At 36.1% G+C, this 11,628-nt stretch overlaps 1 non-coding gene and 1 pseudogene across 1 annotated transcript; both read right to left on the bottom strand.

Moving 5' to 3' along the window:
- Positions 1 to 6,500: 6,500 nt before the first annotated feature.
- On the bottom strand, positions 6,501 to 6,612 carry LOC126033340 (uncharacterized; annotated as a pseudogene).
- A 35-nt stretch (positions 6,613 to 6,647) lies between these two features.
- Positions 6,648 to 6,779, bottom strand: LOC126030741 (small nucleolar RNA SNORA9). The gene has a single exon (XR_007503176.1). It is a non-coding gene; the product is annotated as a small nucleolar RNA SNORA9 (small nucleolar RNA).
- Between the last annotated feature and the right edge of the window lie 4,849 nt (positions 6,780 to 11,628).

Here is an 11,628-nt window from a genome sequence, read left to right as displayed (position 1 = left end):
GACCCTCTAGAAGAATTCCGATTATTTTCTGCATATTAGACCTTTACCCCAGTTTACTACTATTCCCTTCTTCAAACAAAACCACGTAACTTGAACTAGCTAGTCCTGCCCCCCAGTTAGAGGGGGAAATAAGGGAGGCACCAGGACCAAACAGGTGCAAGACTACTAAGTATTATGCTAGATACAGAGGGAACAACATATTCTGGCAGCCCTAGGGGTGAGGGAAGAGCATATGGGAGGTAGGACAAAAACTGAGGTGTAGGGAGGACAAATTGGTGATGGAAATCCCCCCTGATTTTATGTAAATATGTACCTAAAATATTATTGTCAATAATATGTAAGCCACTATGATCAAAATAAAAATTAAATTAAAAAAAATAAAATCTCTTTACACTGGTGAAAGGGGAGAGGGTATTCTTTTTGTGACTAAAACCCAACTACAGTCATGTTTGTAATCACAGTGTTTATATAAAGATAAAGAACCCCCCCTCAAATAATTAAATAAATAAATAAGAACAGAACTAAGAAAAAGGGAAGAAAATTTCTTTAAATGACTCAGCAAGTGATAATTATAGTTATGTTCCATAAATCCAAATCACTTTTCATACTGTGTTTTACTAGTATCATTTTAAAATATCCTAAAGTTGAAGATAGGATGAAAGACAAATTTTTCCTCTATATTGATGATCAAACCTAGGTTTGTCACATGGAAGGAATGTACCACTGAATCATGCACCAGGCTACAAATTAACTCCAAAGACAGAAAATTTTAATAGAGTACCTAATATTTTCCCTTTTATTTATTTATTTATTTATTTATTTATTTATTTTTTATTGTGACTGAAGTTCATTTACACAGAATTATTTATGATACATAGTGACGATGAATGAGGGGCATTCCCACCACCAATGTCCCTCCACTCTTGTTCTCAGCATGTCTCCCACATCTCCCTCCTTTACCCCCCAGAATCCTACTGCAAATGGTCACTGCCTTACAGCTTGTTATAGGTTGGGTATCTATTCTGTTTGGTGTTCCAGTCTGGTCATTTTTTTATTTACACTACATGTTCATATGTCGGTCCTGGTATCATTCTTTTCCCCCCTCAATTTATGAGGCTGAATGATTCAAATTATGCTATTCTGTTGGAGGTAAAAAGGTTAAGGAAAAGAGGAGAAAAAAATTGGTATCAACTACTAAAAAAAAAATCATAAAAGTGGAAAAGAAAGAAAAAAGTGGAAGAAAAAGAAGGAAAATAATATAAAAAAAAAAACAAACAAAAAATAAAACAAAACAACACCAGAAAAAGTACAGCAGTGGCAGGGTTTGTGTTACCCCACCTTTTTTTTTTTTTTTTTTTTTGTATAGGCACAGCAAGTATTGGGGAAGGAAGGAAATTCCTGCAGCCTAAGAGATTCAGGGTTTCTGCACTTGTGAAGCATATTGTCATGGGAACAACCACTGGCTCCATACCTTCTCATTGCCATATCCCAGGGTTGGTTTTTTTTTTTTTTTTTTTTTTTTTTGCTGGTGTCAAGAAACTTTCCTCTCTGTTGTGGATGAGAAAATAAGGCCACTATAGCAAGCAATCTTGGTATTTGCGCAGGGCCTAGGATAGAGTCTTTTTGTAAATAGTAAGTTTAATAATCATTGGGAACCAATTCATACAGTTAAAGAAAAGATAAATAGTATATAAAATTGTAAAGACAACAAAATTATTTCAAGAAAGAAAGAGTTTAAGAGTACAGAGAGAATAATTGAATTTTGTTAATCTGGTTATTATACTGTAAATCATTCTTAATTTCTCATTTATGAAAGAAAGATTTTTAAAGATATAGTTTACTACATAGTTGTTATATGATAGATACATATAATATACAGTTCTCATGAAATTTTACTTGAATTTTTCTGAAAGTCTGGAGAGTTTTATTTCATTAACCTGGAGTAGATGGTACAGTTTTGGACAGAGTTGTTTACTGTGGTGTAAGGAAGAATGAAGTGAAGGGACAGAGACACTATCTTTTCCATGAATTTACTTCCTAGTCTGGTTCATAACAATTTGTTATTTAAGGGAATGTTCATGTCTTGCAGGGATGTCGTAATTTAAAGGGCAAAAAAAAAAAATCTGTAATCCTATTGTGAAGAAGGACTAGAAAGGCAAATTTAGGGGCCGGGCGGTGGCGCAAGAGGTAAGGTGCCTGCCTTGCCTGCGCTAGCCTTGGACGGACCGCGGTTCGATCCCCCGGTGTCCCATATGGTCCCCCAAGCCAGGAGCGACTTCTGAGCGCATAGCCAGGAGTAACCCCTGAGCGTTACCGGGGGTGGCCCAAAAACCAAAAAAAAAAAAAAAAAAAAAAAAAGAAAGGCAAATTCAGTTAAAGGACAGGAAAATGGGGATTAGGCATGCCCAATGATGGGCTGTTACTTTTGGAGAGCTGATATTTCGCTACTGAACATTTTTCACTTGCTATTTTATCACAAAAATATTTGGCACAGTTTTTTCAGACTCAAAGTTCCTCACTGACCTTTCTTTTCATAGTTTTCCTGTGCTCCTGAGTCCCATAGACTTTGAATGCTTCCCTTCTATCTTTTTCTCTGGCATTGGTTTCTAAATCCTGTTTCATCACTTCTCCTGGCCTCATTTACTGCAATGCCCAAGGTATTCAGGGCATTCAAGGCTGTTTCAAAAGGCCTATCCTACTAGTAATGGAATTCTTTGCCAATTCATGCTTTTGATAAGACAGGGAGCATTCATATTAAGCTCTCTATTTCATTTTCCTATAATTAGTTTATAATTATAATAGGATGGGGAAGTCATATTACAAGTAGCGTTAAGAATAAGTTTTTGAACTAGCTAGTCCTGCCTACAGTTAGAGGGGGAGATAAGGGAGGCATCAAGACCAAACAAATACTAAGTAGTGGGTTGGATACAGAGGGGACCACATATTCTAGCCGCCCTGGGGGTGAGGGAAGAGGAAATGGGAGGTAGGACAACAACGGAGGGGTAGGGAGGACAATTTGGGGATGGGAATCCCCCCTGATTTTATGTAAATATGTACCTAAAATGTTATTGTCAACAATATGTAAGACACTATGATCAAAATAAAAATTATATTAAAAAAAAAAAAGAATAAGTTTGGCTGTGCAAATTGCATTCCGAATTGAGGTCCAGAAAGATTGGTGAAGGCATCATGTATTGTGTTGCCCTTGAAATGCTGTGTCATCATCTGCATTTACTGGTCTTATCAAGCAAAAGCAAAACTATTAAATCATGTGCTGCTAGCAAAGAATCGAGTGCTTTTTTTCTGAGCCAGCTGATTCCATTGTTAGGCTGGGTCTCCCCAACTAAAGTTGTAAACATGGATCACTTTCATTGCTTCTTCTAGTCGTTCTTTTAAAAAGCAATATATTTATTTGTAATTTGCACACAATAAATTTCACTCTCCTTGTGTGTAAAGTTTGATTATTTTCACTGAATCTATAGATTTGTGTGACTATCACTATAATTCAGTTTAAGAGCATTTTTGCAATAAAGGTCTCTATGCCCATTTGCAGTCAGCCTTTGTTTTCACCCATCAAGCACACATGCATGTATTTTCTGTCTGGATATACAAATGGAATAATTCAAAATTCCTTCATTTTCCCTAGTGTTTCTGAGGTTCATCCAAGTTGAGTTGGTATGCTACCAAATAGTTTTTTTGCATGAAGATGGAATAATGTATATAACCTTTCCCCAATTGATGGATATCAGATTATTTCCACTTTTTTTTTTTTTACTACAATGAACCTTCTAATATACGCTAAAAATAACAGGGGGGAAAGATCTTGGGATTTTAGGGCAGGAGTCTCTTATTTTGGACTTTACTATCTTATTGAACTATAAAATGGATTTTCTTATGGATAGCATAAAGGTAATTGACCAATTCTCCTGGAATAGTTGTAAAATTCAATGTATGTGGGATAGTTTGTGAACTATGAAACCCAAGATGGATGAAAGGCACATTTTGGGGCCTAGAAAGGCAGAACACTTGTGGAAGGTGGTTGCCTTGTATATAGCTGACCTGGATTCTCTGGCACCACATATAGTCTCAGAGTAAGGAGTTATTCTTGAGCACAGAACCAGGAGTAAAGCCTGAGCATCAAAAGGTGTGGCTCACAACTTTAAAAAATTATATAATTTTTAAAAGTAGTTTTTGTAGAATGTATTAAAATAAATTATGTTTTCCAAATTCTTCTCAAGTATATAAAACAAACATTAATCTTGAAATATATTTCTATAGATTTCTCACCATCTTACTCTCACCAAAGTCTATTATTTAAAAATATTTTAGTATATCTCTCTCTTAAATTTACTTGTATGTTAAAATTTTTGGGGAGGTCATACCCGGAGGCGTTCACGGATTACTACTGGCTCTGCACTCAAAAATTGCTCCTGGCAGGCAAGGGGGAACCATATGGATGCTGGGATTCGAACCACTGTCCATCCTGGATCACTATGTGCAAGAAAACACCTTACTGCTTTGCTATCTCTATGGCTCCCAAAATTTTATTTTTTGATGATATTATTTATTCTGTTTCCAAGCTAGTTGTTGTATCAACCAATGTTTTCCATTTTTTAAGTAACAAAAATGTTTGTTAAACAAATGGCTTTGTTTTCTTGTATAAGGTCATCAGATATGCTAGAATCACTCTGTCAGTACAGTCAATTATAGTTGAATATCCAATACATAAGAGTGTTCTCCATGCCACAGATTGGATAAATTGTGAGTAGTAGCTTCTCTATATGAATAGAATTGAGGTCAGGTTAAGGGACTCAAGTCAGAAAATTCTGTCATCTTCTACTCGTTATTAAAATGGTCACTTAATTGAAAATATATTGAGTCAATTGGAATAAAAAAGTCTTTAGTAATATTCAGATACTCAGGAACAGATATGATTAATCAATGGATTTTCTACTTTAGTTATCTCACTTTCACAAAACATAAAAAACAAAATAAAATTGTTTAAAAAAAAAGAGGAGGGAATCCTTGAGAAGCCAGTGAAGACTTTGCAGAGAAAAAAACCCAGTTACTAGTATCTCTCGCTAACTCAGTCCTTGCATAAGTATTCCATTTAATGTATTCCAGACTGCCTACTTACCTAACAATATGAGTTGCTCCCAAGAAGATTTCTCCTAAATCTTAGTGGGAGGTCTCAGAAGGGAAGCCTTCCAAAGTCAGGGTAAAGACTGTCCCCAGTTTACTGGTGTCAGAAGCACAGAATGTGATAGCTGTCAAGTGCCTATGATGGAATCACTGCCCAGTCCAGTAGAACTCAGGCGCTCCCAGTACTCAGACTCCAATTACTTGTCTAGATTGTCTCCTTTGGGAAACAGCAAATCCCCAGACATCTCTAGAATTCCCAGAGGTTACAAACACAAGTAATTGGAGTCAAATAAGTCTATTTCTTCTACACATCTTCTCCCCTGAGAAGCCCTTTCTTTTCAAGAAAACTGATGACAGTGCTCTATCTAGTAAGCAAAACAGAAGAGGGTTGTTCATGACAGTGGGAATTCTCTGTTGTTTTCCTATTCTATATTTTTGCCTTAATACTATTACAGTTGAGAGAGTTGCACTAAGATGTCTGACATGACTTGTCATATTTTCAAGTCCAAGAAAGACGATTGATATAAATGTACCATAATATTCCTGACCATTGCAGTTCTGAAATAGGAATAGACACTCAGTAATAATAAAAGTTTGAGATTGGGGGGCGGTGGGCCACACCCATTTGATGCTCAGGGGTTACTCCTGGCTAAGCGCTCAGAAATTGCCCCTGGCTTGGGGGGACAATATGGGACATTGGGGGATCGAACCGCGGTCCTTCCTTGGCTAGCGCTTACAAGGCAGACACCTTACCTCTAGCACCACCTCCCCGGCCCCAAAGTTTGAGCTTTTAATGCACTTCCTCTGTTAGAATAGTATACACTTATCTTATGTCCTATTTATAATCAAGTAACTAGTAAGTGGAATATATGGCTTCAAACTTAGACCTGTTTAACTGCATACAGTCCTTATTTATGAGTGTTTCGGTCACACCTAGTGGTGCTTTGGTCTTACTCTGAATACTCAGGGGTTGATCTCAAGGGTCTCTTTCTGATGTGCTCAGAACCGTAGACTGTGCTGGAGATTGAATAAAAGATGCCTACATACAAAACAAGTACCTTCACCTTTATACTATATGTCCCTCTTTTGTGCAAATATGACATGACTAATATGCCACACTGCAATGATGCATGTTATTATATGCATAAATATGTATGTAAATATGGACACATAAGAAGTATTTTACTTTACCTCATAAATAACTTTAAGTAGCTTAGAATTTTAATATATCTTAAAGAATTTCCAATTTGGAGGCTGGAGATATTTGAAGAGGGGTAAGCTATACTGTGACTGTCACCAGTTTGATTCTGGCACCACAAACATTTCTCCCAGCATTCCATGGAATCACTTCTGAGAAGAGTCAGAATATCTCCTGAGAACGTCATGGTGTGCACCATGAAATTTAAGGTAGGTACATGTCACATCAATGTGTGAACACCCAATCATCATGTTTATGAACCAAAAAATGATCCTTAATTAAATTTTTAAAAGAATTTCTTTTTTTTAATTGTCTAAAATTTCTATAACCTTGCCCTGGAGGAAGCAGGGCAAGGCCTCAAACCGTTCCATTTTGTTCTAGCAAGCGCTGTGGGAATGCGCAGGGTCACCCCAGACTCAGGCACGCTGGAGGCTTGCAGTAAAAGAACTTCTGATCTGGAAGGTTACTATATAAGATGGTGACTTAAAACCAAAATTTAAAGAGGAATGTCTGGTTATTAAAGAGAAATATTTGAAAGTTCGCTGACAAGTGTGCTCTCTTAATGAAGATTATTTGCTTCCCATGTAGTTTTCATGCTTTCTGACACAAATATACTGTTTTTTTTTCCAAAAGCTTATATAAGGGTGAGTACAGATAGTAAAGATAGTATAGTTGGTAAAACACTTGCCTTGCAGCAAGAGTAAGCCCTGAGCACAATTGATGGGATGGGATGAGAGGGGGTGGGAGGGAGGGGACGGGAGAAAGAAAAAGAGAGAGAAAGAAAGAAAGAAAGAAAGAAAGAAAGAAAGAAAGAAAGAAAGAAAGAAAGAAAGAAAGAAAGAAAGAAAGAAAGAAAGAAAGAAAGAAAGAAAGAAAGAAAGAAAGAAAGAAAGAAAGAAAGAAAGAAAGAAAGAGAGAGAAGAGAAAGAAAGAAGAAAGAAAGAAAGAAAGAAAGAAAGAAAGAAAGAAAGAAAGAAAGAAGAAAGAAAGAGAGAGAGAGAGAGAGAGAGAAAGAAAGAAAGAAAGAAAGAAAGAAAGAAAGAAAGAAAGAAAGAAAGAAAAGAAAGAAAGAAAGAAAGAAAGAGAGAGAGAGAAAGAAAGAAAGAAAGAAAGAAAAGAAGAGAGAGAAAAAAGAAAGAAAGAAAGAAAGAAAGAAAGAAGAAAGAAAGAAAAAGAAAGAAAGAAAGAAGAAAGAGAAAAAAAGAAAGAAAGAAGAAAGAAAGAAAGAAAGAAAAAAGAAAGAAAGAAAGAAAGAAAGAAAGAGAGAAAGAAAGAAAGAAAGAAAGAAAGAAAGAAAGAAAGAAAGAGAGAGAGAAAGAAGAAAGAAAGAAAGAAGAAAGAAAGAAAGAAAGAAAGAAAGAAAGAAAGAAAGAAAGAAAGAAAGAAAGAAAGAAAGAAAGGAAGGAAGGAAGGAAGGAAGGAAGGAAGGAAGGAAGGAAGGAAGGAAGGAGAGAGAAAGAAAGGAACGAGGGAAGGAAGATAAAGAAGGAGAAAAGAGAGGGAAAAGTAAAATGAAACAGATAAATGCTGAGTTAAAAGAAATTTTATCTGGATATTTTCTCTGTACTTTCTTACACAATCACTTTTACATCTTCTGCATCTCATTACATTGTCAGAAACATGCTTAGACTAATTAGGATGATTAACTATATTTCAGAGGTAATAATGGACTTATTCAATATATTTATTTCCTTTTTATTTCTTTGTTTCCTTTCTAGTTTTTGTTTAACACCATGATTTATAGTACTGTTAATAATAAGAGTTCTAGGCATGCAAATGTTCCAACACCACATCCACCACTAGAATATTAGTGTTCCTCCATCAATGACTCAGTTAATGACTCAAGTTTCCCCTCCATCCCCACAGTCCAGTCTCATGGCCACCTCGATTGATAGTGCAACTCATAAGATCTGTTACCTCTGGCTGTTTATTTTATTATGTATCTTCATATTCCACATGTAAAAGACAATTTTCTATTTTATTTTAAATTTTATTTTATTGAAGCCATTGTGATTTACTAAGTCCTTTATAGTTGGATTTCAGATATACAGTGTATCAGGGCCATTCTCACCACCAGTGTTGACCTCCCTCTACCAATGTTCCTAGAATGCATCCTATACTACCACTTGGACTGCCAGTTAGTATAACAGGCTTATTTTCAGTTTAGATTGTTATAATTTGGGTGTCTTGATTCTATTGACTTTGACTTGAATATTTAGTTCTGTCCTTTTATTTTTTAATCTCCACCCATATAACTTGGCCCCTGGCCCCATTTTTTCTTTATTTGCCTTCTTAATTTTATAGAAAAATGTGGGAAATAGGGATAAAACAAAGTAATCTGTGTCTCAGGTTTTATGAAAAAGGTATGAAAACAGCATTTTCATGACTTTGGAAGGCTTCCCTCCTGAGACCTCTCACTGAGATTTAGGAGAAATCTTGGGAGCAACTCATGTTCTAAGGTGAAGTAGGCAGTCCGGAGTACATGAAATGGAATACTTACTCAAGGACTAAGTTAGTGAGAGATACTAATAACTAGGTTTTTTTCTCTGCAAAGTCTGCACTGGCTTCTCAAGGATGTCCTTTAAAAAAAACAATTTTATTTTATTTTTTTTTTATATTTTGTGAAATTGGAGATACTGAAGTAGAAAATTTATTGATTAATCAATCTGGTCCTGAGTATCTGATACTCCTAAGCAGCATTCAAAAGAGGCAGGAGCGGTGGCACAAGCCATAAGGTTTCTAGCCTTGCACGCTAGGCCCTAGGACAGACCATGATTTGATCCCCTGGCACCCCATGTGGTCCCCCAAGCCAGGAGCAATTTCTGAATGCATAACCAGGAGTAAACCTTGAGAGGTCACCAGATGGGCCCCAAACAAGACAGTATTCAAAAATCTAAAATATGGGACTGGAGCAGTGGCACAGTGGTAGGGAGTTTGCCTTGAATGTGGCTGACCTTGGACAGACTGTGGTTCAATACCCCAGCATCCCATATGGTCCCCCAACCCAGGAGCAGTTTCTGAGCACATAGCCAGGAAGTAACTCCTGTGTGTCACTGGGTGTGGCCCTCAAAACAAAAACAAGCAAAAAATCAAAAATATGCACAAAGCAATTCTCTATTGATTCTCCATTTAAATAACTTGATTCAACACATCATCCAATTCTGCCCATTTAGCAGCAAATTGTATAAGTTCATCTTTTTTTCCACTGAGTAATATTCCATTATGTATATATACTACAACTTTTTTGTTTTGTTTTGTTTTGTTTTGGGGGGGTGTCACACTCAGCGGTGCTCAGTGGTTACTCCTGGCTCTACACTCAGAAATGCTCGCTCCTGGCAGGCCCAGGGGACCATATGGGATGCTGGGATTCAAACCATTGTCCTTCTGCATGCAAGGCAAATGCCCTACCTCCACGCTCTCTCTCCAGCCCCTACTACAACTCATTTTTATCTTCTCAGCTGTTCTTAGATAGTTAGGTTGTTTCTAACTCTCACTATTGTGAATGGCATTGCTATGAACTTAGGGGTGCAAGTATCTTTATCAAAATATCTTTTTTGAGACCCTAAGGTAGATGCTAAGAAGTGGTATGATTGGGTTATATTCTTAATTTTTTGGAAGTCTCCATATTGTTTTCCATAGAGGTTAAAATTCATCACATTCTCAAATCAATGGTTAAAAACAATCCTGTGAGCATTGGTTGTTTCTACTCTTGATTTGCTCAAATCTCATTGATATGTTGTGATATCTCACTATTTTTTATTTGCATTTATTGAAATCATTCAAAGCTGGAAATAGAATTACTATTTAAAAATCACTCATTGAATAAAATGACACAAAACTCACTAATGTGCGAGTTCTGATCATCTTTCCATCTGGAAAGACTATATTAAACAAAACAAAATGTATAATGACCAAAACTGCTATGGGCATCTTAGTAACATGTTACTTTCTCCAGTAATATAAGGCTCATTACAGAAGAGCAGCTCTTTCTGTCTCTGAGATAAAATGGTGTATTCCAGAAGAAATAGTCCTAACCGGCTAACATTAAACTTCATTTACTGTCAGCCCATTCAAAAACACCATTAGAAAACTTCAGGATTAGTAAGATTAAGATAAAACTCACTTTGAATACAAACCTAATTTGTTTACATTAAGTTTATTTGCAAACAGTATTCAAAGTACCTTGGAAACAAAGAAAGATTAAATTTTTCATTTACTTAACATCAGAAGTATTATACAGCAGTTTTACATCTTAATATTACTTTGTGTTAGGACAATATTGAGTTAATAGTGTATTTTAGCCATAACTAGAAGTATAAAAGATCAACCAAGACATTTTTATATACAAAGATTATCATTCAAAACTAGTTCATTAGAGTTTAATAAATACAAAACGTTTCCTATCTAGGGGTTTTAAAGGTTACTACTACAGCTTTAATTGTAAAGATTTCTCATACTTATTAACACAGTGAAGCCAGCATGTACCACTGGTAGATCAGACTTGAAGGTAGTTTAACACAAATTGCAGCACTGGTGTTCTTGTGTTAATATTTTAGAGATAATTAAGGTTGAATATGCTATTAAAATTATAAAACAGTGAGATTTTGTTATTAAAAATAAGTTTAAGACAAAATTAATATGAGACATTATTAAAATACATACATCCTTAAATCACTAATTTTCTTTTTGTCTTATTCTTACTTTTTTGGGGGGGGGCCCGTTTGATGCTCAGGGATTACTCCTGGCTAAGTGCTCAGAAATTGCCCCTGGCTTGGGGGGGACCATATGGGACGCCGGGGGATCAAATCACGGTCCTTCCTTGGCTAGCACTTGCAAAGTAGACACCTTACCTCTAGCGCCACCTCACTGGCCCCAATGATTCTTACATTTTTATAGAACACTTATTCATATAATATATTCAACAAGTGCTTATTGAACTCCATGCTTAAAGGAATATGCTTGATTCTATAATGACAGACAAACAAAACCACTAGAAAATAAAACACACATCAATCTTTGTCCTCATAGAGCTTATAGTTGGGTGGAATAGACAGATGAGAACAAAGGTTTTTTTAAACAAATGAGTACTAAGCTGGAGGAGGCGACATTTAAGTTGATATCTATAGGGTAGAATGTGGTTGAGCTGGTGAAGGAGATAAAAGGAGGAAAGAAGGTTCTAGAAAGATATTGTGGGGTGAATGCAGAGTTCCTGGGGTAAAAGAGAGTGTGGTCTAGTCTACAGCAGTGATTTCAAATGAAAGGACACCTCAGAGACTTGTAGGATAAGA

Source organism: Suncus etruscus, chromosome 1 (genome assembly GCF_024139225.1).
Source record: "Suncus etruscus isolate mSunEtr1 chromosome 1, mSunEtr1.pri.cur, whole genome shotgun sequence".
NCBI classification, from domain to species: domain Eukaryota; kingdom Metazoa; phylum Chordata; class Mammalia; order Eulipotyphla; family Soricidae; genus Suncus; species Suncus etruscus.
This window is presented reverse-complemented; position numbering and strand designations above follow the sequence as displayed.